General features: G+C 44.0%; 3 non-coding genes across 3 annotated transcripts; 2 read left to right on the top strand and 1 right to left on the bottom strand.

Moving 5' to 3' along the window:
- The first annotated feature begins 286 nt into the window (after positions 1 to 286).
- On the top strand, positions 287 to 397 carry TRNAL-CAA. The gene is made up of 2 exons: positions 287 to 324; positions 352 to 397. It is a non-coding gene; the product is annotated as a tRNA-Leu (tRNA).
- Positions 398 to 8,795: 8,398 nt separating this feature from the next.
- On the bottom strand, positions 8,796 to 8,906 carry TRNAL-CAA. Its single transcript has 2 exons — positions 8,869 to 8,906; positions 8,796 to 8,841 (listed from the first exon to the last, which is right to left on the bottom strand). It is a non-coding gene; the product is annotated as a tRNA-Leu (tRNA).
- Positions 8,907 to 9,977: 1,071 nt separating this feature from the next.
- On the top strand, positions 9,978 to 10,050 carry TRNAR-ACG. Its single transcript has one exon. It is a non-coding gene; the product is annotated as a tRNA-Arg (tRNA).
- The last annotated feature ends 15,594 nt before the right edge of the window (positions 10,051 to 25,644 follow it).

Here is a 25,644-nt window from a genome sequence, read left to right as displayed (position 1 = left end):
CCGCCCGCCCTGCCCTGTCTGGGGCCGTCCCCGCACATTCACGCCCTTCTGACCCGCACCGAACCGAAACCGCTTCTTTTGGCCTGCCCGGCCTGGCCAAGGAAAGTGCTAATAAGTACTGGGGGTTGGGGGAGCACCGGTGGGAGGCTGCCAGCGGCAGCTTCGGAGCAAGGGCTGGATGGAGTCGGGAGCCGGAGGTGGGCGCGGGGCTGGGGGAGGGAGGAAGAGCGCGCGCTCGGGTTGCACACAGCTAGAAAGAGGCTGGGAAGGAAGCCGAGCACCAGCTGTCAGGATGGCCGAGGGGTCTAAGGCGCCAGACTCAAGCGAGAGCTTGCTTCGCCTAGCGGAGTATTCTGGTCTCCGTATGGAGGCGTGGGTTCGAATCCCACTCCTGACAGGTTGCATTTTTGGCTCTGGATCGGAACGGGATATCAGCCCTCCTTTCTGGTACAGCCCCCACCAGCCCTTTCTTGCTTGGCCCCACCCACCACCCGGCGGGTCGTCCGCTCGCTGTCCTCCGCCTTCCCGCGCGCGAGCCCCCTTGCCGCGCGCTCCCCAGTCCTGAGGCGGCTTCCCCCTCCCCCCTGCGGCCTAGGCGCGCGTCCCTCCTCTCGGGAGACTGCAGCCCTCTTTCTTACCCTGGCCCACCCTCCCCCTGTGGGCCCCCAGCCTCAATTTCTAGGGTCCTCAGAAGCGCTTTTTGCGGACTGCAGATCGCGCCACGTGCCGGCTCCCTGCCGGCTCGCGAGTCCCTCGGCTCCAGGTGGCGCCAGAGGTCACGCTTGTTGGGAGGGGCAGGGGGCGGGGCGGGGCGCGCATTTAGGGTTTCCTGCCGGCTCCGGGGAGCGCGGCGCGCGCCCAAAGCGTGCATTTCCCCGCCTGAAGATGGGTCCGAGTCTGTGTTGGGGCTTCCTTATTTCCGAGGTTCGCTTTTGGCGCGGTTTCCTCCCCTTGTGCGTGTCTCGTCCCCCTCCGGCGACCCTGGAAATCCCAGTCGTTCAGTCGCGGTGACTCCCGGAGCCTCCCTGTCCGCGTTCGTTGATTACCTGCCGCATCTGCCCCTCCCGGCCCTATTGTCTTCTGCTGCCTTAGCGTCCGCAGCGCTGCCCGACGCCCGACGCCCGGTGCCCGACGGCCGATGCCCGACCCCGACGCCCGACGCCCGATGCCCGACGCCCGGTGCCCGACCCCCGACGCCCGACGCCCGATGCCCGATGCCCGACGCCCGACGCCCGACGCCCGATGCCCGACGCCCGACCCCCGACGCCCGATGCCCGACCCCCGATGCCCGACGCCCGACCCCCGACGCCCGACGCCCGACCCCCGACCCCCGATGCCCGACGCCCGACCCCGACCCCGGCGGCGCCGACGCCCGACCCCCGACGCCCGACGCCCGACCCCGACGCCCGACGCCCGACGCCCGACCCCCGACCCCCGATGCCCGACCCCGACGCCCGACGCCCGATGCCCGACCCCGATGCCCGGCGCCCGACGCCCGACGCCCGGTGCCCGACGGCCGATGCCCGACCCCGACGCCCGACGCCCGATGCCCGACGCCCGGTGCCCGACCCCCGACGCCCGACGCCCGATGCCCGATGCCCGACGCCCGACGCCCGACGCCCGATGCCCGACGCCCGACCCCCGACGCCCGATGCCCGACCCCCGATGCCCGACGCCCGACCCCCGACGCCCGACGCCCGACCCCCGACCCCCGATGCCCGACGCCCGACCCCCGACGCCCGCCCCCTTGGCTGCTGGCTCGGGACCCCCGTTAGCGCCACCCAAGTTGTTAAGCTCTTGTGTCGTTCTCTGGCGTGTTCTTGAAGTCTTTCTAAAATCTCCTCTGCTTCTGTTAAGTCCTCGCCATCTTGGATTTTTGGTTTGTTTGTTTGTTTTTTGCTGAGGCAGTTGGGGGTCCCACAGCTAGGAGGTGTTAAGTGTCTGAGGTCTGATTTGAACTCGGGTCCTCCCGACTTCAGGGCTGCTCCATCCACCTAGCTGCCCCCATTTTGGTCTTTTGTCATGCTTACTAATTTCCCTTGACATCTCTGTTTCGATAGCCAATATCCAGTATTGCAGACAAAATAAATAGGATTAACCAAGTAAACAAATGTTTTACTTTTTAAAGCATTTTCAGGGAAACAATACTTTTAGAAATAGTTATAAAAATACAAATTCACAGACACTAATCAAGAGGTATTTATTAAGTGCTTACTGAATACCAGCAAGGAGGAAACAAGCATTTAGTAAGCACCTATAACGTGCTGGCTCTGCACTAAGCACTTTAAACGTATTATCTTATTTGATCCTTACAACAGCATTGGAAGGTTGGTGCTGTTATTCCCATTTATAGAGGAGGAAACTGAGGCAGATAGGAGTAATGTGGCTTGCCAGAGATCATGTAGCTGGTTATTGTCCAAGGCTGGATTTGAACTCAGATTTCCCCAGAGACAAGGTTGCCCCAAACCCAAACCTCACATACAAGCAAATCCTAAAAGAAAACTAGTTTGCCCAGATTAGAATTCCTAGAACTGAGAAGAGAATGAACAGTCGGGCACAGAAGTAAAACCTCACCCAAGCCACAGACTCTCTGACAGTTAGAATGGACCAAAGAAGTTAATGACTGCAAGAGACCGAAGGGAATATTAAACAGTCAAAAAGCTGGACAAAACTCACTGGACTACTTGAGAGCCACCAGATGGTCCCATAGTGCACACTTCACTGGGCCTAGAGTCAGGAAGGTGAGTTTTCCTGAATTCAAATCTGGCCTCAGACACAGCCTAGCTGTGTGATCCTGGACAAGTCACTTCACCCTGTCTGTCTCATTTCCTTATCTGTAAAATGAGTTGGAGAAGGAAATGGCAGACCCACAAATGCCATCTCCAAGAGTAAGATGAAACTGAATGTGGATGGACTACCTGAAAGCCATGACCCAAAAAAGCCTGAATCTCAAGAAATCATGAAAGAAAACTTCCCATGTCTCTTAGAACCAAAAGCAAAGTGAGAAAAGAAATAATTCATCAGTTTAATTTTTTAAAAAAAGGTAATCTATTGAAAGCAACCTCAGATTTTAAAAAAGGGAAAGGGACCTGTATGTGCCAAAATGTTTGTGGCAGCCCTGTTTGTAATGTCCAGAAACTGGAAACTGAGGGGATGCCCATCAATTGGAGAATGGTTGGGTAAACTGTGGTATATAAATGTTATGGAATATTATTGTTCGGTAAGAAATGAGCAGCAGCATGAATACAGAGAGGCCTGGAGAGACTTCCATGAATTGATGCTGAGTAAGATGAGCAGGGCCAAGAGGTCATTATATACTTCAACAACGATACCATATAATGATCAATTCTGATGGACGTGGCCCTCTTCAACAATGAGATGAACCAAATCAGTTCCAATAGAACAGTAATGAACTGAACCAGCTACACCCAGGGAAAGAACTCTGGGAAGTGACTATGAACCACTACATAGAATTCCCAATTCCTCTATTTTTGTCTGCCTGAATTTTTTATTTCCTTCATAGGCTAATTGTACACCATTTCAAAGTCTGACTATTTTTATACAGCAAAATAACTGGGCATGTATACTTATATTGTATTTAACCTGTACTTTAACATATTTAACATGTATTGGTCAACCTGCCATCTGGGGGAAGGGGTGGGAGGAAAGAGGGAAAAACTTAGAACAAAAGGATTTGCAACTGTTGATGCTGAAAATTTACCTATGTATATACTTTGTAAATAAAAAGATATATATATATATATATATATATATATATATATATATATATATATATATATAAAGATTCTCCCACTTCTATACTCAGCTTCCCTCTTCCTGAAGAGGAATGGGGCTTGCTTCTGGCCAGAAATGTTAAGATGATTCCTTAAAATTCTTCTTTAATAAATTTCCTCAATATCTGACCAAAAAAAAAAAAAAAGAAAGCAACCTCAAGGCTTGTAATTGTGGGAAGATGGCAAAAAACTGCCTGGCTCTCCCAAATTCCCCCTAACTCCAGATAACATAAGATAATGCCTCAAAGTGAATTCCAGGGGAGAGTTGTTGTCCAGCCGAAGACAACTTGGGAGGTTGTTAGAAAAGGCCTGACCTCCTGGGTGACCTCCATTGGCCACCTCCTAATTCACCTAATCGGTTCAGTTGCCTTAGCACTCTTGTTCATCAGCATCGCACTGTCATCAATCACATTCATCATCCTCTTTCTTCTCACAATCCTAGAACTGGCCATAGCTATAATCCAGGACTATGTCTTCACATTACTAGTAAGCCTGGCATCTGGCTCTGGACACTGAGTCCAAGCAGCAGGCCCTGAGGACAGCTTTGGGCTTTGGTTGAGGAGGACCTTGGATGCGGTTGTCCAGAGCTGTCTGGACTCTGCTGCCTGTGAGCACTTGAAGAAAAGCAGAGTCCACAAAGGCTGCTTGAGACTTGCAGCTGCCTGCCTGCCTGGGGCCCTGACTGGTCAGGGGTGGAGCTGTGAGTGGGAGGAGCAGCGACCACACTTGGCCATGGATCATCACACATTGGAAGAAGCAAAAAGTCCAAGACCTTTCAGATAGAATCGTGTAAACAGCAGCTGAAAAAATCTGAAGCCTGAGACATTATCCCCCATGCACTGGGCAGAATTGATAAAGCAACCAGTCAAGAAAGAAACTGTTTTACAAAAGAGCAAATGACAGAAAAAGTGGTGATAGAGAAGATCAGGGATCAGGCTCAGGAAAAAAAAAAAAAAAAAAAAAAAACGAAGTAAGAACAACTACTTGTAAAGCTTTAAAGAAAAATATAAAATGGTCATAAGTCTAAAAAGAACTTTTAGAAGAATTGAAATAGGACTTTAAAAATCAAATAAGAGACATTGAGGAAGAATTGGGGAAAGAAACCAGTAGCACAAGAAAATCAACAAAAGAAAGCCATCACTTTGAAAAGGAGATCCAAAAACTTACTGAAGAAAACAACTGGTGAAGGGAAAGTGAATGGCTTCATAAGACACCAAGGGAAACAAAACAAAACAAAATCAAAAGAATCACATCAAACTTCAAGAAATTATTAAGGAAAACTGCTCTATGATTTTAGAACTAAAGAGAAAAATAGACATGAAAAAATTCATGGATCATGGCCTGAAAGAGATCCCCAAATTAAAACTCACCCTGGAACATTATACTTAAGTTTCAAGGCTCAATATTTTTTTCAAGGAGAAAACATTACAAGCAACTAGAAAGAAACAAATTAAATGTTGTGGAGTGACTGTTTGATACAGGATTTAACAGTTCTTACATTAAAAGACCAAAGGGTATGGAATAATTCCAAAGAACAAAGGAGCTGGGTTTGCAACCAAGAAAAACCTACCCAGCAAAGCTGAGTATAATCCTGCAAGTAAAAAATTCATAATAAATTTACTCACTTTCTGGTGTTCTTGAGGGGAAAAAAACTATAATTGAACAGAAAATTTCACCTACAAGAATCAGGAGAAACAACAGAAACAAAGTAAGTATGAAGAACTATAAAGGATTTAATAAGGTTGAACCGTTTACTTCTTATATGGGAAAATATTATTTGTAACTTTTAAGAATCATTATTAGCATAGTTACAAGGTAGAAGGTTGCAAGAACATACATAAAAAGATGACTTGAATTTGAATGGGTGGGATTAAGACTATGATATTCTAAAAAATAAAATTGGGTCCAGAAAGGTAAAATGGAGCAAATTATCTCATTAAAAGGAGGAATAAATGAAAGAACTGTAGTGAAGGGAAGGAAGGGATGAAGAGCAGACAAGGTGGGAATTTTATTCTCATCAGAACTGGCTCAAAGAGTGAATAACATACATTGAGTTGGATATAAAAATAATATACTTATAGAGAAATAGGAGGGCAAAGGGATAGGATAAGGGAGGGATTCTTAGAAGAGTATATAGACTAGAAAGGCAGTAGTCACAAGGAATTTAGGCTTCTGAGAAAGGATAGGTAAGAGAAGAGTAGATTAACTAGTGGGAAAAAATAGCATGGAGGGAAATAGACAAATAGTCATTATAAGTTTGAAAATGAATGAGATGAACACACCCATAAACAGAAACAGCAGAATGGATCAAAACCCAGAAAGCAACAATATTTTGTTTATAAGAGACATAGTTTAAAATGAGACAAGTATAAAGACTAGGAATAAGGGACTGAAGTAGAATTTATTATGTTTCAGTTGATGTAAAAAAAAAAACAAGTAGAAATTATGATTTTAGGAAAAGGTAAAGCTAAAATAGATTCAATTAAAAGAGATAAACAGGGAAACCACATTACTAATATTATATGTATGGACCAAATACTATAGTATCCAAATTTATAAAGAAAAACATAAATTACAGGTGGAAATAGAAAAGCTATAGTAGTGGGAAACTTCAACCATCTCTCAGAAATAGATAAAATCTAACACAAAGAAGAAAGAAGTCAAGGTTATTAACTGATTCTTTGATAAGATAGATATGATAGTTATATGGAGAGAAGGGATTGGGAATAAAAAAGAATATGCCTTCTTGAGAAAAAAGCAGTGCATGGCCCTTTACCAAAAATATATTAGACCATAAAACTTTATAATTAAATGCAGAACAGAAATATTAAATGCATCCTTTCCAGATCATAATGTAGTACTAGACATTCAAGTAAAAAGGTAGTTGAAACAATCATTTTAGCAAAGTAGCAAAATGTAAAATAAACCAATACAACTCATCAGCATTTCTATTTATCATACACAAAATCCTGCAAGAAGAGGAAATAAGAAATATATCATTTAAAATAACCACAGGCACCATAAAATACCTGTGAGTATATTTAAGACAAACCCGGGAACTATATGTTCATAATTACAAAACACTTTTTTATACAAATAAAATCAGATTTAAATAAATATACATTGTTCCTGTATGGATAGAGCCATTATAATGTATGGACAGAAGATTTTGTGAACAAACAAGAGACAGAACAGTGTGAGATGTAAAATGGATAATTCTGAACACATTAAATTAAAAAAGGTTTGTACAAATAAAACCATTGTTGCCAAAAGAAGAAGCAAAATAAAAATTAAGAGAAGAAATTACAGCTGGTTTCATAGATAATAATTTATATATATTTTGAATGTATAATGAACTAAGATTTATGAAATTGAGTTGTTCTTCCATTGATAAGTGGGCAAAAGGTATGAACAGCAAGTTTTTGGAAGAAGAAATCAAACACATATAGTCTTATTAAAAAAACACTCTTAAGTATATTATTACTCTATAAAAAATGAATAAGCTGATTATAGAAAGGCCTGGAAAGATTTACATGAATTGATGGTGAGATAAACAAGCAGAACTGGTAATACATTGTACACAGTAACAGAATGGGTGATGATCAACTTCTTCTCAGTAGGTCAGGAAAAGCTATCCCAATAGACTTTAGACCAAAAATGCCATCTGCATCCAGAAAAAGAACTAAAGAGAGTGAATGTATATGAACACAAGCTATGTTCGCTTCTTTTTTCTGTTTTTTTAATCTCTCCCATGTTTTTCCCTTTTGCTCTGGTTTTTCTTTCCGAGCATAATTCATAAAACAATGTGTATTAAAAATAAATTAAAAAAATTAATCAGTGATGAGAGAAATGCAAATTATCAGATTGATTAAAATTATTGAATATGGAAATGGAAAGTTGGAGGGAATATGGAAAAATTGAAATACTAATACAGTGTTTGTGTAACTGTGAACTTATTCAATCATTTTAAGAGAGCAATCTGGAATTATTTCCAAAGTGTTATAAAACTCTGTATGCCCTTTAACTCTGCATTATCATTGTTAGATTTGTTTCCCAAAGTGATTGAGAAAAAGGAAAAGAACCTACATGTTCTAAAAGACTATATGTAATATATATAATTGGAAAATATTTTTGAAAGTAAATAAAATATATTAAAAGAAAGGAAAAAAGAAACAATATGAAAATTCAAAGGAACATGATAGATAAAATCCAAAGAAACTCTCAAATATAAACAGGATTAAAAACAAATGAAAGGTAAAGAAAAGCACGCAATTGGGAAGAATTTTACAAAGATGAAGTGCTGCATTCGCATGGGGTTGGGTAGATATCTTCAAGTGTCCTTAAAGAGCTGTGGTGTCAGCGTGGTTCATAGAAGGATCCTAATTTGAGGGGTTTTTGTTTTTTTGTTTTGGGCGGGGGGGACACACACACATATACAGAGAATGAGAACGTATGCAAGTTAGGGGAAGGGGTACGAACTGGGAGGAATTTCCCTCCCTCCTCCCCTACCCTCCCTTCCTCCCTTCCTTCCTTTTCCCTTCATCTCTTTCTGGGCTACAGCGCCCACGTCATCCACGACTGCCCCCCCCCCCCAACTCCCCTATTCCCAATCACCCATTGTGAGGGGTTGTGGGGACCTGAAATCGGCCCCCTCTGCTTTTGGCCCCTAGTCCCTAGAACGTGCCGCAGGTGTCCACATTCGATCCAGAATCCGACATATAAACCTACTGGATTTGAGTTTCTTGGGATAGCTTCGCTCGTCCCCATGGCAATGGAGGAGCCAACTGTCCATTGGTCCGTTGGATGACATCCGAGTTCGCGAGGCCGAAAGAAGGCGGTAGAAAGGTAAGGGCCCCTGCCCGCTGGGTAAGATTCCAGCTCGGGCGATGGGAGAGCGCGCTTCAGAAGCCGGATAAGCCGAGGGCACTGCAGAGGACTCTGGCCAAACTGCTGATGTTGCGGACTGAGCTTGGAGGGCAGCCGAGTCAAAAAACGGAGCGCTGTCAGGAGTGGGATTCGAACCCACGCCTCCATACGGAGACCAGAACACTCCGATGTGCGAAGTAAGCTCTCGCTTGAGTCTGGCGCCTTAGACCCCTCGGCCATCCTGACGGCTGACGCTCAGCGCTTCTCCCAGGCCTTCTCTCTAGGCTTGGGCCTCCCGAGCCTGCCCCACCTCCCCAGCTCTGCGCTTTCCCCGAGCCCCGGGGAGCCCCCACCCCGGCCGCCTTCCGCATTGACGGGGGGCGCCTTCTCCTGACACTTGGGGCTTCGCACACAGAATGGAAGCTGCGGGAGGTCCCCCGCGCTCCCCCTGACCCGACGCCATGGGCGCTGAATAAACGCTGGGTATGCGGTTGGGGGATCACTACCAGCTCATAAAGGAGGCGCAGCGACGCAGACAGAGGAAGAGAGGCCGAGAAAGAGAGCCCCGAGAAGAGGCGAGGCTGGTGGGACCCTCGGCACCCCGGCTCAGCGTCGATCGCGCCACTGCCAGCCACGGCCCCCCCAGCGCCCCTCTTTGTTCTGGTGGGGCTGTGGGGACGTTCGGTGGACGCCTTCTCTAGCCGGGTCCCGACTGGCTGGGCTCTTGGGGGGTTCAGTCGGCGCGTTGCTGGGGAGTCCCTCGGGGACGTCGGCGCCTTGGCCCGTGGCAGGAGCCGGTTCGGGCTGCGTTCCAAGGGACGGGCGTGCGGGCTTTGGCCCTCCGGGCAGCCGGACAGCGGGACAGCCCCGGCCCCGCCTGTACCGATCCCTCCTGCTGTCTGTCTCCCTCGGGCCGGGGTAGGAGGAGGGTCCGAGCTCGGGCTTCGAGGTGGACGGTCCGCACATGCAGAGAGAGTGGGCTGGGCCGGGCGGACCGACCGACGACGCCCCGGGCGGGTGCTCCGCGGGCATCTCGGAGCCACGGGGAGAGTCGCGATTCGAGCGGCCCGGGAGAGGCCCCCGAGAAGTCTGGGGGGGGGAGGGACTGACGGGGCGGGGGCCCAGGCAGAGGGTGCGCGGTTCCGATCCCCGCGGCCTCGGGGCGGGATCCTGGATTGGCCCGGGAAGCGCGGGCCCGCAATGGGCCCCTGGAGCCTCCGAGGGGGCGAGAGCTCGGGCCCAGGCGCGGGGCCCGCTGAGCCCAAAGGCCGAGGCTTCAGGGCCAGGAGGCTCCTCGCCGGCAGAGCGCAGCGTGCGGGGCCAGTGGCGCAATGGAGAACGCGCCTGACTACGGATCAGGAGATTCCAGGTTCGACTCCTGGCTGGCTCGGCCGCGGGGGCGCCGCCCCCCTCCCCTTTTCAGGACGTGTTTCCGTGTTCCTTCAGTGAGAGCCAGCGCCGCGGGCGAGCACGGCCCGCCGCTGCCGCTTTTACTGAGCCCCTGCTCCTCGGCAGGTTCTGGGCGCCCCCGGACGCCCCTGGCCTCGCGCCCTTCGCGCAGAATGCGGCCGGGACCAAATCCCTGGCGCGCTCCGGGAACGGCTCGGAAGGCGGAGAGACGGACCGAGAAAGCGCCGGGGGGGGGGGAGGAGAGATGGGGGCGGGGACAGAGAGACGAGCCCTCCCGCTAACTTCCACCCGGTTCTCCCACTTCTAGCGGGCGTGGGAGGAAGTGAAACCCTTATTTTCTAAGTTATCCTGCCTTCCAGCGAAAGCCTTTCAGACCCTTGGAGAAAGCCCTCATGGCCACTCCGTCTTCTGCTGATTTGTCCGCCAGGAAATGGCCCTTGATCCCATTACTAGGAAACTAGGCAGAAAATTTTTAAATCACAACTCTCCCCGATTCTCCATCCCCCGAAGCCTTTCTCTAGCTTTCTCTAGCAGGCTACCAATCTCTCACTTGGCTTCTTCAGTCCGGGGCAGCCTGACCTAGCTGATTTTAATGCCTCTGGTCCCTCCCAGGTCCAAATGCTTACATTAAATACATTTGGTTCAGAAGAACTTCGGCGATGGGGTCAGTGAACCCATTTAAGTCGGGCCAGTTGGAGTCATTCAAAGCTCAGAACAATTTTCCAAATACAGATCGACAAGATTTTCCCCTATTGCATCCCTCCCTTGATACTAAGAATCTAAAATTCCTTGGATGAAGCTGTCTCCCCTATCCTGCAGGGACTCTCACCACACGTGGATACTTGAATGTGAGACAGCCCACTGAAGCACAGCTTTGCAGGCAAATCATTTTGAGCTTTCTTAGGGACTTGCCAATAGTGACTGTAAAGAAACGGTTGTAGAATTTTATGACTATTCCCTTCTCCCACACCTTCATCAAGAGTATCCTTGATAAATTTTTAGATTCAACTCATAAAAATGTTGTGAACGTATATCAGTCAGTAGTTGTGGTTTGGGCTTGTCATTGGAGACTAGTAGGGTGGAGGATGTTTCCTTTTAAGCTTTTGGTGCCCATCTTTCATGTAGCTTGAGAAGGGATCATTCCACTTCTCCATAGCTGTTGACCCTGCTGACCTACAATACAGAATGGATTCTCTGTGGATGGACATTTGATTGGACTCTGCTGTTCTTCCCATTTTTGTTAGGGTAGCGCCATTTCTGCTTCTTCATGTGGTTCACCAAAAGGTGTGGCTCTACTACCACCTTTTAAAACCCATTTATTGTGGACATATTTCCATTTTTCATCTGCACGTTATCCTCTTTTTAACTTCATCCCTAAACATGTATCTTTAAGATAATCTAATTTGCTCAGATCTCTCACCAAACATTTTGTGAATTACCACCCCACTCCTTCCCTCTTCCATTGCTTCTCAGTTTTATGAAATGAGCCGTTCATATTCTTCCATCACCATCTTTCTTGGTAATGTGAGGGATAGAAAATCCTATCCAAAAATGACTACTCAGAGATCTCTTGAAGTAAAAAGCAGAGAAGTTGTTTATTTAATTAATTCTCATGAAAATGAGCAATTCCATCGGGAGGAGGGAAAGAGAGAGAGCTCATGGCAGAAGGGCTAAAGAAGGGGATAAGGTATACAGTTTTTATAGGTTTTAGATAAATATCATCATTCGAGGTTAAATACATATGTCTAAAATCTAAGTACATATTGGCTACCACTCAACATACTCGTGCAGGTCACAGAGACCTAGAGAAACTAAAATATAGAAGAGGAATTTAAACATCCTTGGAAGTTCTTTACCTTATCTTTACTACACGAAGCTCCTGGGAGTTCTTCAACTACACATACACACACAGTAAGATTGTACAAAAGCCTGTATTCTAGATCAGTGTTACTTTTAGCTGCCATATTTCTATATTTGGCAAAGAGAGCAAACATTTGGAGGCTGAGGTAGTTCCTAAGCTGTTTTTGTCTTCTTGTGTATGTGTGGCGTGGGGTGGGTGGCAGTTGATTTACATTATTTGGTCATCCTTAGGAAATGTTAATAGTCTGTGTTTATAACAATCCATTTATCCATTTTCTACTCGGGTGTCAACACCTTGTTTAGATATGTCAGGTTAGACTTACCTTATCTGTGAACCATATCTCATTTTTATTTTTTATAATTTGAAATTGACTTTGAACTTTACTTCAACAAACTGATGGTCAGAAAGCACACAGAGTTGATTTTCATCAGTCCCACACCATTTCAGCCATTTCTTGTCCATTAAAATACAATGAATTTAATTTTGTGGTATCAGCTCCTCTTTCCCATATCCACAACATCCTGATTTGTTTCGTGTTTTTTTTTTTTTTTTTTTTTCCCACTCAAAAAGCAGTTATTAAGTACTTATTTGTCAAGGCTGGAAATAAATGATAGGGATAAAATCATCACCACCACACTCAAGGAATTGGAGTGGACAGAAAAAAAATGTACACAGTGAAATAAAAGTAAGTTTTACAAAATAAACACCATACAGTTTGCAATGTTGATTGTTCCAATAACTGAAGGAATTCTCCAACTAGGGCTTCTTGTAAGAGAGAAAAGCAATAAAATGAGGTTGGAAGTGAGGGAGCTCATGAAAAAGTGGAAGAGGCTAGGAAAACTGTTTCAGGAGAAGTGTGATAATGTATGACTGAAGGGCCTTATTTCCTGTTTTGGAACGAGCTTGGACATTATGTCATGATTGTAGACTAGCTAGTTTGGGAGAGGGAGCTCCCTGAGGGCTAGGAGCAGTGGTCAGATTTCATGGTCTAGCTTCAAGACCCCAAGGAACAATTTCTGAGGCCCAGGCTAATAATAGCTGATTCTCAGGCATAATGCATTTAGATGTGACTTTGGTAGGGCCAACACTATGTAGGAATCATATGATGTTGGAACCTTCTCTTCTCTCCAGGGGTGAGGCAGTATAGGGAAGAGGGCACCGCTACCGAGAAACACTAGTATTTCTGTTTTTGTCTGACTTTAAAGAAAATATCTCTTTGGAAAAGCTAATTGATTCAGCTGGCAGTAATTTCCCCCAAACAACCCAACTACCAACAAGAATATTTCTTCCTGTTGTATCCTTCCCTTGATACTCAGAATCCAAAGTTCCTTTGGTAAATGTTAAGTATCATGCCTAAGTGAAGGGCAGGTCAATTCTCTGAGAGCTTCCGAAGCTGTGGCTCTTAACACTTAATTCCTTTACGAGGAGTTGCAAAGCAGCTTTTGCTGATGCAGGTGTTCCTTGTGGATTGGAAATGAAATAAAATGGAGGCAGAGGGAAGAGGAGAGAGGTCAGAAAACATATCAACCTCCTTGTATCATCATCATCCTCTCACATGAAGGGCTCCACTCTACAGATCTGAGTTAGACCTCCAGCCTCCAGTAGGTGGCTGCCATATCACGACAGGTAAGTTATCTCCACTGTTATATCCCACAAGGACTCTCACCAGACTGATATTTGCATGTGAGGCAGCCTGCTAAGGACAGCTTTGAAGGCAAATGATTTTGATAATCAACATAATGATACTTAGGGGAAAGAACAATGGAAAGATGGGTTAAACTGATAGATTAAAGACACCCAGACTCCTTGGGGCACTCCCAGGCCCCTAAGGTATTCCTGGAGAAGAGTGAGGTGAAAGTATTGCTATAGGAGCTATTGAGGGGAGAGAAATGAGACCAAAAAGTCAACCCCGGTGTAAGAGGAGATGATCATCTTCTGGAGTTGAATGTGTCCAACTTCAGTGAGGATACCTCTTCATGACTGGGTTACTTTAAAATAAAATGGAAAAATAACAGGTAATCAGCGGTTTTTATTAGAGTTTTTTTATTTACAAAGCACATGCATGGGTAATTTTTCCAACATTGATCCTTGCAAAACCTTTTGTTCCAAATTTTCCCCTCCTTCCCCCCACCCCCTCCCCTAGCTGGCAGGTAGTCCAATACATGTTAAATCCAATATATACATATTTATACAGTAATTTTGCTGCACAAGAAAAATCAAATCAAGAAGGAAGAAAACTGAGAAAGAAAAATGCAAGCAAATGTTGTGTTCCACATTCTGTTCCCATGGTTCTTTGTCTGGGTATAGATAGCTTTCTTCCTTACTGAACAACTGGAACTGGTTTGAATCATTTCATTGTTGAAGAAAACCATGTCCATTAGAATTGATCATCATATAGTCTCGTTATTGCTGTGTATAATGATGATCTGGTTCTGCTCATTTCACTCAGCATCAGTTCATGTAGGTCTCTCCAAGGCCCTCTGAAATCATCCTGCTGGTGGTTTCTTACAGAACAATAATATTCCATAACAGTCATATACCATAATGTATTCAGTCATTCCCCAGTTGATGGGCATCCATTCAGTTTCCAGTTTCTAACCACTACAAAAAAGGCTGCCACAAACATTTTTTGCAGATGTGGGTCCCTTTCCCTCCCTTAAGATCTCTTTGGGATATAAGCCCAGTAGTAGCACTGCTGGATCAAAGGGTATGTACTGTTTGATAACTTTTTGAGCATAGTTCCAAACTACTCTCCAGAATGGTTGGATGCATTCACAATTCCACCAACAATGTATTAATGTCCTAGTTTTCCCACATCCACTCCGATAGTTTCCATTTCTTCTTCTGAAAATTGTTCGTATCCTTTGACCATTTATCAATTGGAGAATGGCTTGATTTCTTATAAATTTGAGTCAATTCTCTATATAATTTGGAAATTAGGCCTTTATCAGAACCTTTGAATGTAAAAAATATTTTCCCAGTTTATTGCTTCCCTTCTAATCTTGTCTGCATTGAGTTTTGTTTGTACAAAAACTTTTTAATCAAAATGATCTGTTTTGTGATCAATAATGATCTCTAGTTCTTCTTTGATCATAAATTCCTTCCTCCTCCACAGGTCTGAGGTAAAGTATCCTATGTTCGTCTAATTTATTTATAATCTCATTCTTTATGTCTAGATCATGAACCCATTTCAACCTTATCTTGGTAGAAGATGTTAGGTGTGGGTCAATGCCTAGTTTCTGCCATACTAGCTTCCAATTTTCCCAGCAGTTTTTGTCAAATAGTGAATTCTTATCCCCAGAGCTGGGTTTTTCGAGTTTGTCAAACACTAGATTGCTATAGTTATTGACTATTTTGTCCTGTGAACCTAACCCATTCCACTGATCCAACTAGTCTATTTCTTAGTCAGTACCAAATAGTTTTGATGACCACTGCTTTATAATATAATTTTAGATCTGGTACAGCTAGGCCACCTTCTTATATATATATTTTTTCCATTTGTTCCCTTGAAATTCTTGCTCTTTTGTTCTTTCAGATGAATTGTTATTTTTTTTTTCTAGGTTAGTAAAATAGTATCTTGGGAATTTGATTGGTATAGCACTAAATAAATTAGTTTAGGTAGTATTGTCATTTTTATTATATTTACTTGACCTATCCAAGCGTGCTTAATATTTTTCCAGTTTTTTAGATCTGACTTTGTGTGGAAAGTGTTTTGTAGTTTTGCTCCTATAGTTCCTGACTTTCCCTTGGCGAATAGATTCCCTAACATTTAATTTATCCTATTGACAGTTATTTTAAATGGAATTTCTCTTTATACGTCTTGCTGTTGTTTTTTGTTAGTGATGTATAAAAATGCTGATGATTTCTGTGGATTTATTTTGTATCCTGCAACTCTGCAACGTTGTGGGTTATTTCTAATAGCTTTTTAGTTGATTCTCTGGGGTTCTTTAAGTATAACATCATATCCTCTGCAAAGAGTGATAATTTGGTTTCCTCATTACCTACTCTAATACCTTTAATCTCTTTCTCAACTCTTATTGCCAAGGCTAGCGCTTCTAATACAATATTGAATAATAATGGTGATAGTGGGCAACCTTGTTTCACCCCTGATCTTGATGGGAATGGTTCTAGTTTATCCCCATTACATGATGCTTGCTGATGATTTTAGATAGCTGCTACAGACTATTTTAAGGAAGAATCCATTTATTCCCATACTCTCTAGTGTTTTTAATAGGAATAGTGTTGGATTTTATCAAATGCTTTTTCTGCATCTATTGAGATGATCATATGGCTTTTGTTAATTTGGTTGTTGATATAGTCAATTGTGCTAATAGTTTTCCTAATATTGAACTAGCCCTGCATTCCTGGTATAAATCCTACTCGGTTGTGGTATATTATCCTGAGGATGATTATCTGTAATGTCTTTGCTAATATTTTATTTAAGATTTTTGCATCAATATTTCCACCTCCCCCCCCCCCCCACCAAAGCAGACCTTTTGAGGTGATCTTTGATATGATCTTCTGCTGGTAATTTGCTGCTCTCCCAATATTCGGGGCTTCTGTCACTCTAGCACTGTTTCAGGCTGAATTTTGTAACTAATGTGAGGCTGGGCCCAGATTGTTAAGAGCTTTGAATGCCAGGGGTTTTTGTCTTTGGTCCTGGATGCCATAGGAAGCCACTGAGGTTTATTGAGGAGGAGGGTGACATGATCAGATCTTTGTGTTAGGAAAATCATTTGCATAATAAAAAATCAATAGAAAGCACTAATTTTTAATTAAGCAATTAGCTGTTGATCCGATGACAAGGCAACAGAGTGAGATCAGAACTTTCTTCTTTTAAACTTGGAATGTACCTTTGTTTTAATTACTTATTTGAAAAGCATTAACTATACTTACCTTTTTTGGTATCCCTAAGATCCCAAGCCAGGGGTAGCACATAATAGGAGCTTAATAAATATTTATTGACTAGTGTCTCCTTTCTCAGAATTAAGTATCTGTTTTTTTTTTTTTTCTCTCTGTTAATAATATTGAAATATTGTATTTGTTTTCCTGGAATATTTCTGTGAATGTTACTCTGTGGAGAGAGACGGTCTAGTCTAAATTCCAGCCTCTCATCTTCCTCCCTCACAATATTTTAGTTAAAGGCTTGCTTTTGATAAATTAAGGGTTAGGGAGCTACTTCCTTAACAAGTTTGAACTTCAGGCATGAACAGGTCCCAGGGACACAGGACATCTGGGAGATACGTGTCCCCTTAGTCTGGTCATGACCCCATAATTCTTACAGTCTGATACCGGGAGCAATCCCTTGGTGGGTTTTTGGTCACTTCTTTCCATGAAGCTAGATAGGATGGGGATGGGGAGGGAACAGGCCTGGTGTGCCTTGTGCTGGGCTGTAGAGATGCTTTGGAAAAAAGTGATGGAGAAATCAGATCGGCTTGGTGGGGATGGACACTTGGAAAGGCTTTTTGAATGTCAACCCTGCTTAGGTTTAGGGGCCAATTTAGAGAGTTCTAGGAACTGACATTTCAAAATCAAAAGGCTCCAAAGAGATCAAAGAGTGAGAAGAAGAAGCTATCTGTATTTATCGCAGGTCTTGCCATAGTTACCCCAGAAATGTAAAATCTCTTGGGGAATGGCTAAACACACTGGGATGTGATGGTGATGGGACATTCTTGGACCATAAGAGATGACAAATTGAAGTTTCAGAGGAAACTCTTCACTCTCACACAGTAGGTACTTAATAGAATAAATGCTTGTGGATCTGATCTGACTGAATGACATTTGGGGTGAAAATGTCCTTGAGCTCAATGTGAGCAGACTGGAGTGATTGCCCTTGTGGGACCAAAGACAACCTACTGGCCAGGTGATCGATGAGAGTCCCTAGTATCTTCACAGGACGAATTTCAAAGCAAGCTCAACACCTGTGCTGAGACAGTTGCTGAAACTTTCCAGACAGAGGGGGAAAAAGGAAAGAAAGGAAGTCCTCTGCCTGACTTTAAGTTCCTTCACCTCAAAACAAAGACAACCAGAGGGCGAGTCATATTATTGAGCAGAGAGAAAATCCCTAAGTGGAGCATCCTGCGGTTCAGTCGCCCAGGCATTTGGGAAGGTGGGGCCCCTTATAGCATCGTGGGAGAGAAAGTCAGCTTCACCAGGGGCCCCAAGGATACTCACACTCTGAAGGGATGATTTCAGGTTGGTCTAGATGCTTCCTCAGTGCTAGTCTCAGTTTTGATTGCTTTATCCACAGAAATAGCCACCTTGGTCAAATGGGTTTCTTTGCTATTTTCTGTATGTGTGAATTGTGGAACTGGTATTAATTAGGTGGGTAAGGGGTCAAGCCTTAGATGTAGAGCTTGGAGTCTCCTTTCCCCCAAATCACAGAGTGGTCACCACTGACTCCAGAAAGCTTGGTCATGGGGTCTGGACCTCAGGGATGTCCAGAGACAGCTTGTTAGCCAGCATCTCCAAAGACGTCCAGGCAGTTACCTTCCCTTGTTCCAGGTCCTGGGCAGGCAAGGAAGGACCAGGAATCCATGCTTTGACCTGCCTCTATATTGGTGCTTGATTGAAAAGGAAGAAGAGGATCCAACAGTGGACACGTATCTCCCAGATGTCTTGTGTCCCTGGGACCTGTTCATGCCTGAAGTTCAAACTTGTTAAGGAAGTAGCTCCCTAACCCTTAATTTATCAAAAGCAAGCCTTTAACTAAAATATTGTGAGGGAGGAAGACAAGAGGCTGGAATTTAGACTAGACCGTCTCTCTCCACAGAGTGGGCTAGAATACCCTTACATATTGTTCATCTGTGGGACATGGTTGAGTTCCATCTAACTTGTGACCACTCTGTTCTCCTCTTGGAGAAGGGGAGGAGAAGAAGTTAGAGATGTCGATTCTGCTTCCCCTTGAGCCCCGCATGCAAGAACAGGCCATGACCGCACTAGTGGGTTCCCTCTACTCAATAGCCTTGAAGAAGTGTAGCAGGGGGCTCAGCTGATTCTGGGGGGGAGACTCCAAGGGGACCTTTTCACAGTGCCCTCTGGGAGGTCTCTCCAAGCCTGGCACTCTGAGGTCCTGTGGCAGAGCTCAAGGGTGACTCCAGAAGGCTTGGTCATGGGGTCTGGACCTCAGGGATGCCCAGAGACAGCTTGTTAGCCAACATCTCCAAAGATGTCCAGGCAGTTACCTTCCCTTGTTCCAGATCCTGGGCAGGCAAAGACCAGAAATCCATGCTTTGACCTGCCTCTATATTGGTGCTTAAATGAAAAGGAAGAAGAGGATCCAACATAAGCTCTGAGCAGAACAGTGGACAACTGTTGGGCCTGGAGACCCAGCTGCTCCCGAGAGGAAGTTAGCAGGGGATGTTGCTTTCTGCTGTCACCCACGGCTGTGGATGCTCATCTTGCGCTGGGTTCAATCTGGTTTGCTTCAGGCCATCATGCCATTTCCGGTCAGCTCCCTCCCTATCTATATATCAGGCAGACCCAGGACCAACAGATTCTCACCAAGCAGGCCCAGATACTCTCTTGTAGTCTGTGTCCCCTCGGCCTCCCCCTCCCCTGGGAACCCTGAGAATTTCTTGCCCCAGGTTACCACAAGCCGGAGCTGCTGACCCTTGGCTTCTCATGGGCTGCTCTTCCACATCCTTACTTCTGTCCCCATGCCTTCCCCCACCCCTCTAAAGGGAGAACTGAGTCCCATATATAGGGCTGGCAGTCAGTCATGGAAGGTGAAGATTGGTCCTGGGAGAAGCCTTCACATCTTCAGCAGGCTTAGCTCTGCTTAGTCTGTCATAGGGATTGGAAAGGATGGGGCCGATCTCCTTCTTGGCTCTCTGCTGCTCGTCACTTATGGGAATGTAAGCTTCTAATAGAGCCCCTCAGGACCTTGGAGTCCCACGCTTGCTCCTTCAGATTCTGGCTACAAAACTGTGCATGCAACTTGGGGGGGGGGTCCTCATCCTCACTTGCCCTTGGGGCATTTCTTGGGATCTTAAAAACCTGATGGTGAGAACAGCTCAAGATTTAGATCTCTGTTATCACTATTAAATATATTCTGGTCTGTGAAGCCCTCTGACCATGGACCTATGTGTGTAGCAAGAAGAGCATGTTCTCAACCATTTCTTGTGTGTGTGTGTGTGTGTGTGTGTGTGTGTGTGTGTGTGTAAAGAGAGAGACAGAGACAGTGAGACAGGAGAGGGAGAGAAATAAGAGAGTAAAAGAGAGCAAGAAAGAGAAGGTAAGAAAGGGAAAGACATAGGGAGACAGAGAATATGTTCATCCGCAAACAAGTCAGTGAATAGTCACATTTCCCAGAGGCATAGCCATTGTCCGGTACCAGGGTGCTGCCTTTTCCCACTGTCCTCTGTGTGGGCTCCAAGAGCACGCAATCAGAGAACAGGAACTATGTGTATGCAGAGAAATAACTGAAATCAGTAACAGGCTCCTTTGTCTGGAGATGGTCATTAAATCCACAGGAGCTGATGAGAGCTCTATGGAAATAAAAGGACAGCTTTGAAAATAAGCAAGTTGTTTGTAGTAGAGGTTGATATTTCTACTTTTCACAAAGAAATGATTTTTTTTAAAATGTATGTTAAGTGAATAAATTAAAAAAAAAAAAAGGCACCAAAGCCTAGAGAAGACATTGCAAAGGGCAATGGCCAAGCTCCTTCCTCATGAAGGCCCCAGGAGTGCAGCCCCCAGCTGGGCTTCTCTGTGGAGTCCAGAGTTAGTGCTTATCTCTATCATGTCCTTTGTCAACTGTGAACATCCTCATGAAAACTCCTTGATGAAGGTAGATCAAATATGTCTATTCTCATCTTAGAGATGCTCAACTTGATGTCCCCAGAGCCCAGCATTAGTAGAACTCAGATTGTGCTTCAGAACTCCCAGTTAATGATTATGTAAGAGTTACCAATCCAGAAAAAGAACTAAGGAGACTGATTATAAATCAACACATTCGCTTCTTTTATTTACTTTTTAAAAATCTCTCCCATGGTTTTTTCCTTTTGCTCTGACTTTTCTCTCCCAACATGATTCATAAAGCAATGTGTGTTAAAATAAAAAAATAAAAAAAAATAAATTGTAAAAAAAAAAAAAAAAAAAAAAAAAGACTCAACTGGAAGTGATCCCAGACTTCATCCAATCCAATCCTAGCAGAAAAAGGTTTTTTCTTTAGAACAAGTCAGGGTCTGTGACCACTTTATTTCAACAGCATTGCTTAGGGTTAAGGTTGACCAGACTGTCATCAAAGGGATTTGTGATGTACAAAAAGGTAGAACTTTCATTCTAGAATGTGATGCATGGTCCTCCACCCTCTGCCAGATTTCCAGGATGCAGGGGCACATATAATTGATGTTGCTACAGCTGTTTTTCTCTCTCTGTAGCAATCCCCTTTTTGACTGACCTGATAAATTACCAGATTTCCAATTTATATCCTAATAGATCAGTTTGTGCAATAATTTATATTCAACGTATTTTTCTTACTGCATTTCAGTGCGTACATTTTAAATTCTCAATAGTTGGTATAATGCAGTGATAAGGTATGTCAGCTGAACCAGAACTGGCCCCTCACAAGTGGATGGCCAGAGACAGAAGAGACAGGACACAAACAGAAGTTTAATTTCTGAGCAAGGAAAATGATGTTAGCAAATGGAAGTCCCTCCCAAGAAGGAGGCCATAACCAAGGCTGAGACCGATTATACACATGAAAGGGGGTGGAACACAACACAATCATTCTTGAGATAGCTCTCAGGATTAGCATTTCTGGGGGCAGTATAGATGTTCTTTGGTCCCAGGATTGTCTCAAGTTTTGGCGGGCTGTGGCCACCCTACAGGACATGAAGCCAGAGTGCAGTACCTGTCAGTGATGAAGAACAGGGCTTGTGAATGTGTGACAGATGGTCCTGGGAAATGAGAGGACCTAACCTCCTCAGTGGGCATCTGGAGCTGGTCCAAGCAATGCACTTTGGGATGAGCGAGTGAGCTCACCCTGAGCACTGTTGTTACAACAAGCTCAGGACCCAGCCTGCTTGCTGGGAAATGATGTCTCCCAAAGCTTTCTACAGGTACCTGGACTTTCGCCTCCAATTCTTCTGAAAACTCTCTCATGGCTGCCCTGAGTGGAGCCTGGAAGAAGGGAAAATTAGGGGAACCCAGAGGGAGAAAAAGAAACCCAAGTCAGCAGAACAAAAGAGAAGACACAGAGGACAGGGACTAGTGAAATTGACCAGAAGAGTGGGGCTCAGATTCAGGGACAAACGATCAAATGAATTAAGATCCAGATTGTAATCCTAACCCTAAATTCGCGCCTCTTAGCAAATCTGTGTTCTTAGTCCCAGGTCCTGTCACTATGGTAACTTTTGGAAAACTATGTTTTGAATCAGTGGGGTCAAGCTCAGATTGAAACCTGGAAACCCAAAGCAACATAATCTAGGTTGTGTCATCTTTTCATTCACTTGGTTAAACATTTTTCCAGTTATACCTTAATCTGGCTGGGCCGGGCATTGGGGGACTCTCCTAAGTGACCAGCTCCTGCAATCAAGTAATAAACTAGATTCAGATTTTATATTAATCTGGTTTTAAAATCTTCAATGAATCTTACAAATATGTTGTAGAAGATCAAAGCTTTTGGGATAAGCATAATGGCATTTGTGATTCTCCTCTGAATTCTCCCCAGTAATTTCTGGTCACAGACACAATCCTTGTAGCTGGAGGTTTCATAACACCCAAGGGATAACTCATGTTGCGTGAATAGTTTTTATTGCCTCCACCTTAAACAGGTTCCAATTCATAAAACGGACACTTAGATAAGTGGGAACAAATAAAATATTCACAACAATTGATGCTGTACTTGATGAAAAGTTTGCAGGAAACTTGTATTGAAGACTGTTGGAGAGGGTCATTTTCTCAAAGTTGAACAAGATTCTCTCTTCACAGTTTGGGACTTTTGCCTCCTGGATCTGGAGCCCACATTTGTTGGGTTTGTTACATTGCCCTCTTTTGAAAGAGGATTGAACCTGCATTCTGCACACTCTGATTTCAGAACTTTACAGTGACTACTTTTTCATTTATCCCAGATTGACCTTTCCTTGTCCAACGTTTTCACAAATATTTGAAACACAAGCTATATAAATATATAGATGTGTACATATAAGCACATGCACACACACCCATATCCACCCACACTCTTATTCTTATTCTCTAGACACAAAGAGCAATGAGATGCTTCCACAGCCATAAAATTCACCTCAAGGTTAACTCAATGGAAAATATCCAAAATATTACAAACTGAAAGTGGGGGGGGAAAGGGACACCAAATAACGTGCTTAGCAAAATCATAAAGGTGACAGTTTTCTGCTTGAAGAGTCTTTGAACACAATTAAAGCTAGTCCATAGTTGTTTCTAAAAAACAAAGGAACAAAAACCCCCCAAAATCAAAACCTCAAACCTTGCTTCATCCTGATAACAAAGCTGATGTAGACTCCAGATGATGGCAGGCAGGAAATGTTAGGGTTCTATCATGTCATGTTGATCATTCTCTCTGGCTTTCTCTTAGGGGAAGAGGTTACCCACAAAATAGAGATAATAGAATGGTAAATATGAAATAGGGTTGGGAGAGTCCAGAAAGGGATTTTGTGGAAAGGGTGAGATCCCTGGTGAGACTTGCCATTTCCCAGGAGAGATGGAATACCTCATTAGGTGGGGGCACATCCATAGTCCATAGGAGGCTAGATCCCCCTAAAAGAGAAGTGGGGTCTGAGAGGAGAGATACCATGTGGCATGGGGGAAGGATAAAGGGGGAAAAAGACATGACAAAACAGAGTGCTGTGCAGTCTCAAAGCCATGGGTCATAAGTTTTATAGGGAAAATTTAGCCGCAGAGACTTGACATAACTTGGATTTCTGACTGGATTACCTCCAGGGGCTGGGACTACAGAACTAAAGTGATAGTCTTCTTCCTGCTGAACCCAGGGAATAATTTTTATCAATACAGTTTCTCTCTGCCCACCATACCCACCATTTAGGACCTCATCACTGGTAAATCATAACATATAGAAATAAATACTTCTCTGGAAGGTGTATAGGGGAAGTTCCATTTTCTATTACTCCTTTTTCTATGATAAGCATGTTGACAAATATTTTTCATCTCTATAAACACTGATTTGAAATATTCAACCTTTTTTTCTGCATCCACTACAATACTTAAGGGTAAATTTGTGAAGAAGCTCCACATACATGTAAACGCTAATGAACATAGCACCCATTGTTCAGATCTCATTTCAGCTATTTAATTTTTCTCAAATATATTTTCTTCTCACTAAATCAGTTTTATTATATGCATTGTACCTTCCTTTTTAAATAATATTTTTGGAGACAATATCTCAGAAGAGAAGGGAAGAATTATATTGTTTTTCACTCTCTGAATTTTTCCATTTTCTACTCTTTTCCCTCAACATGGGACAAATTTAGAATGAGAAGAAATTAGGTGCTCCTCTAAGGAAGCATAAAACCACAGACATTTCAAAGACTTTGGAGGCTTCCTATTTAGGAAACAAAACAAATTCAAACCATTTCACCCTTCTGTGATACATTACCCACCCAATAAATTTTACTCTCTAGGTCTAAAGAAAAAGTTTTTATTCATTTCTCATGAGAAGCAGGCATCACTCTTGCCATACAAGAAGTAAAAGTGAGGGATCTCTCCCTCCCATCATGTACAAAAATCTGTTTAGACATAGAAAGAAAAAGCTATATAAAATCCTCTATAATATCCAACTGGGCCTCTCTAACTTTCTAATATTTCTGCAAGGTGGCAGAGTAGACACCAGACTGGAAGGCAGAAAGATTCATTTTTCTGAATTCAAATCATGCCTCACACATTTAACTAGCGGTATGATCTCGGGAAAGTCACTTTACTCTGTTTGCCTCAGTTGACCCATCTATAAAATGGGTTGCAGAAAGAAATGGAAAACTGCTCCAATATCTCTGCCAAGAAGAATCATTCACAACTAAAGTGACTGAAGAACAGCATCTGTTGGAATCTTTACAAACTGTTAAGCCATTGGAGTTGATAGAGACAATAATTATCTAATTTAGCATGATTCAATATGGTTGATTTGATCTTAGAAGGAGATATTTTGGGCCAGAACTTGAAACAAGGTACTAAGTACAACTGACAGAAACGATGCTTGTGTTCACACCTTTAGAGAGCTCATAGAAGCAAGAAATATTTAAGTACTCATTGGAGTTCACATGTTGGGGAGATTTCAGGGTTTAGAAAGAGATATTGGAATTCACACTTCCCTTGAAGTTCTTAGGGCCAGAGAGCATGCTGGGAGATATCCCACAATCCCACTCTCAGAGAAGTAGCATGAATACAGCTGCAGTGAGCTACCTGACAGAGTTATTTTGGGAACATTCCCAGGGGTCAGAGAGGAGCACTCTGTGAGGAAGCCTACAAGCCCTATCTTCGAGGCAGGAGAGATTCATTACATCTTCTACCTTGGTGCCGGCTGGAGTTGGAAGGACAAACCTTTGGATTTGGAGACATTCTGGCAGAGCTCTTAGAACCAAGCGGAGAGATAGGCCTGAGCTAACTGGGCTATATTGAAGGACACAATAAAAGAGCTGAACTTTTACCAGCTGGCTGCGATTTTGGAGTAATTATTTACTTGTAACTGAAACTAAGGCTGCCTCCAGAAAACCTCCCCAAGAA

The sequence above is a fragment of the Sarcophilus harrisii genome, chromosome 6, assembly GCF_902635505.1.
Source record: "Sarcophilus harrisii chromosome 6, mSarHar1.11, whole genome shotgun sequence".
Classification (NCBI taxonomy): Eukaryota; Metazoa; Chordata; class Mammalia; order Dasyuromorphia; family Dasyuridae; genus Sarcophilus; species Sarcophilus harrisii.
The sequence above is the reverse complement of the archived record's forward strand: the minus strand, read 5'-3'. Positions and strand labels throughout refer to the sequence as shown.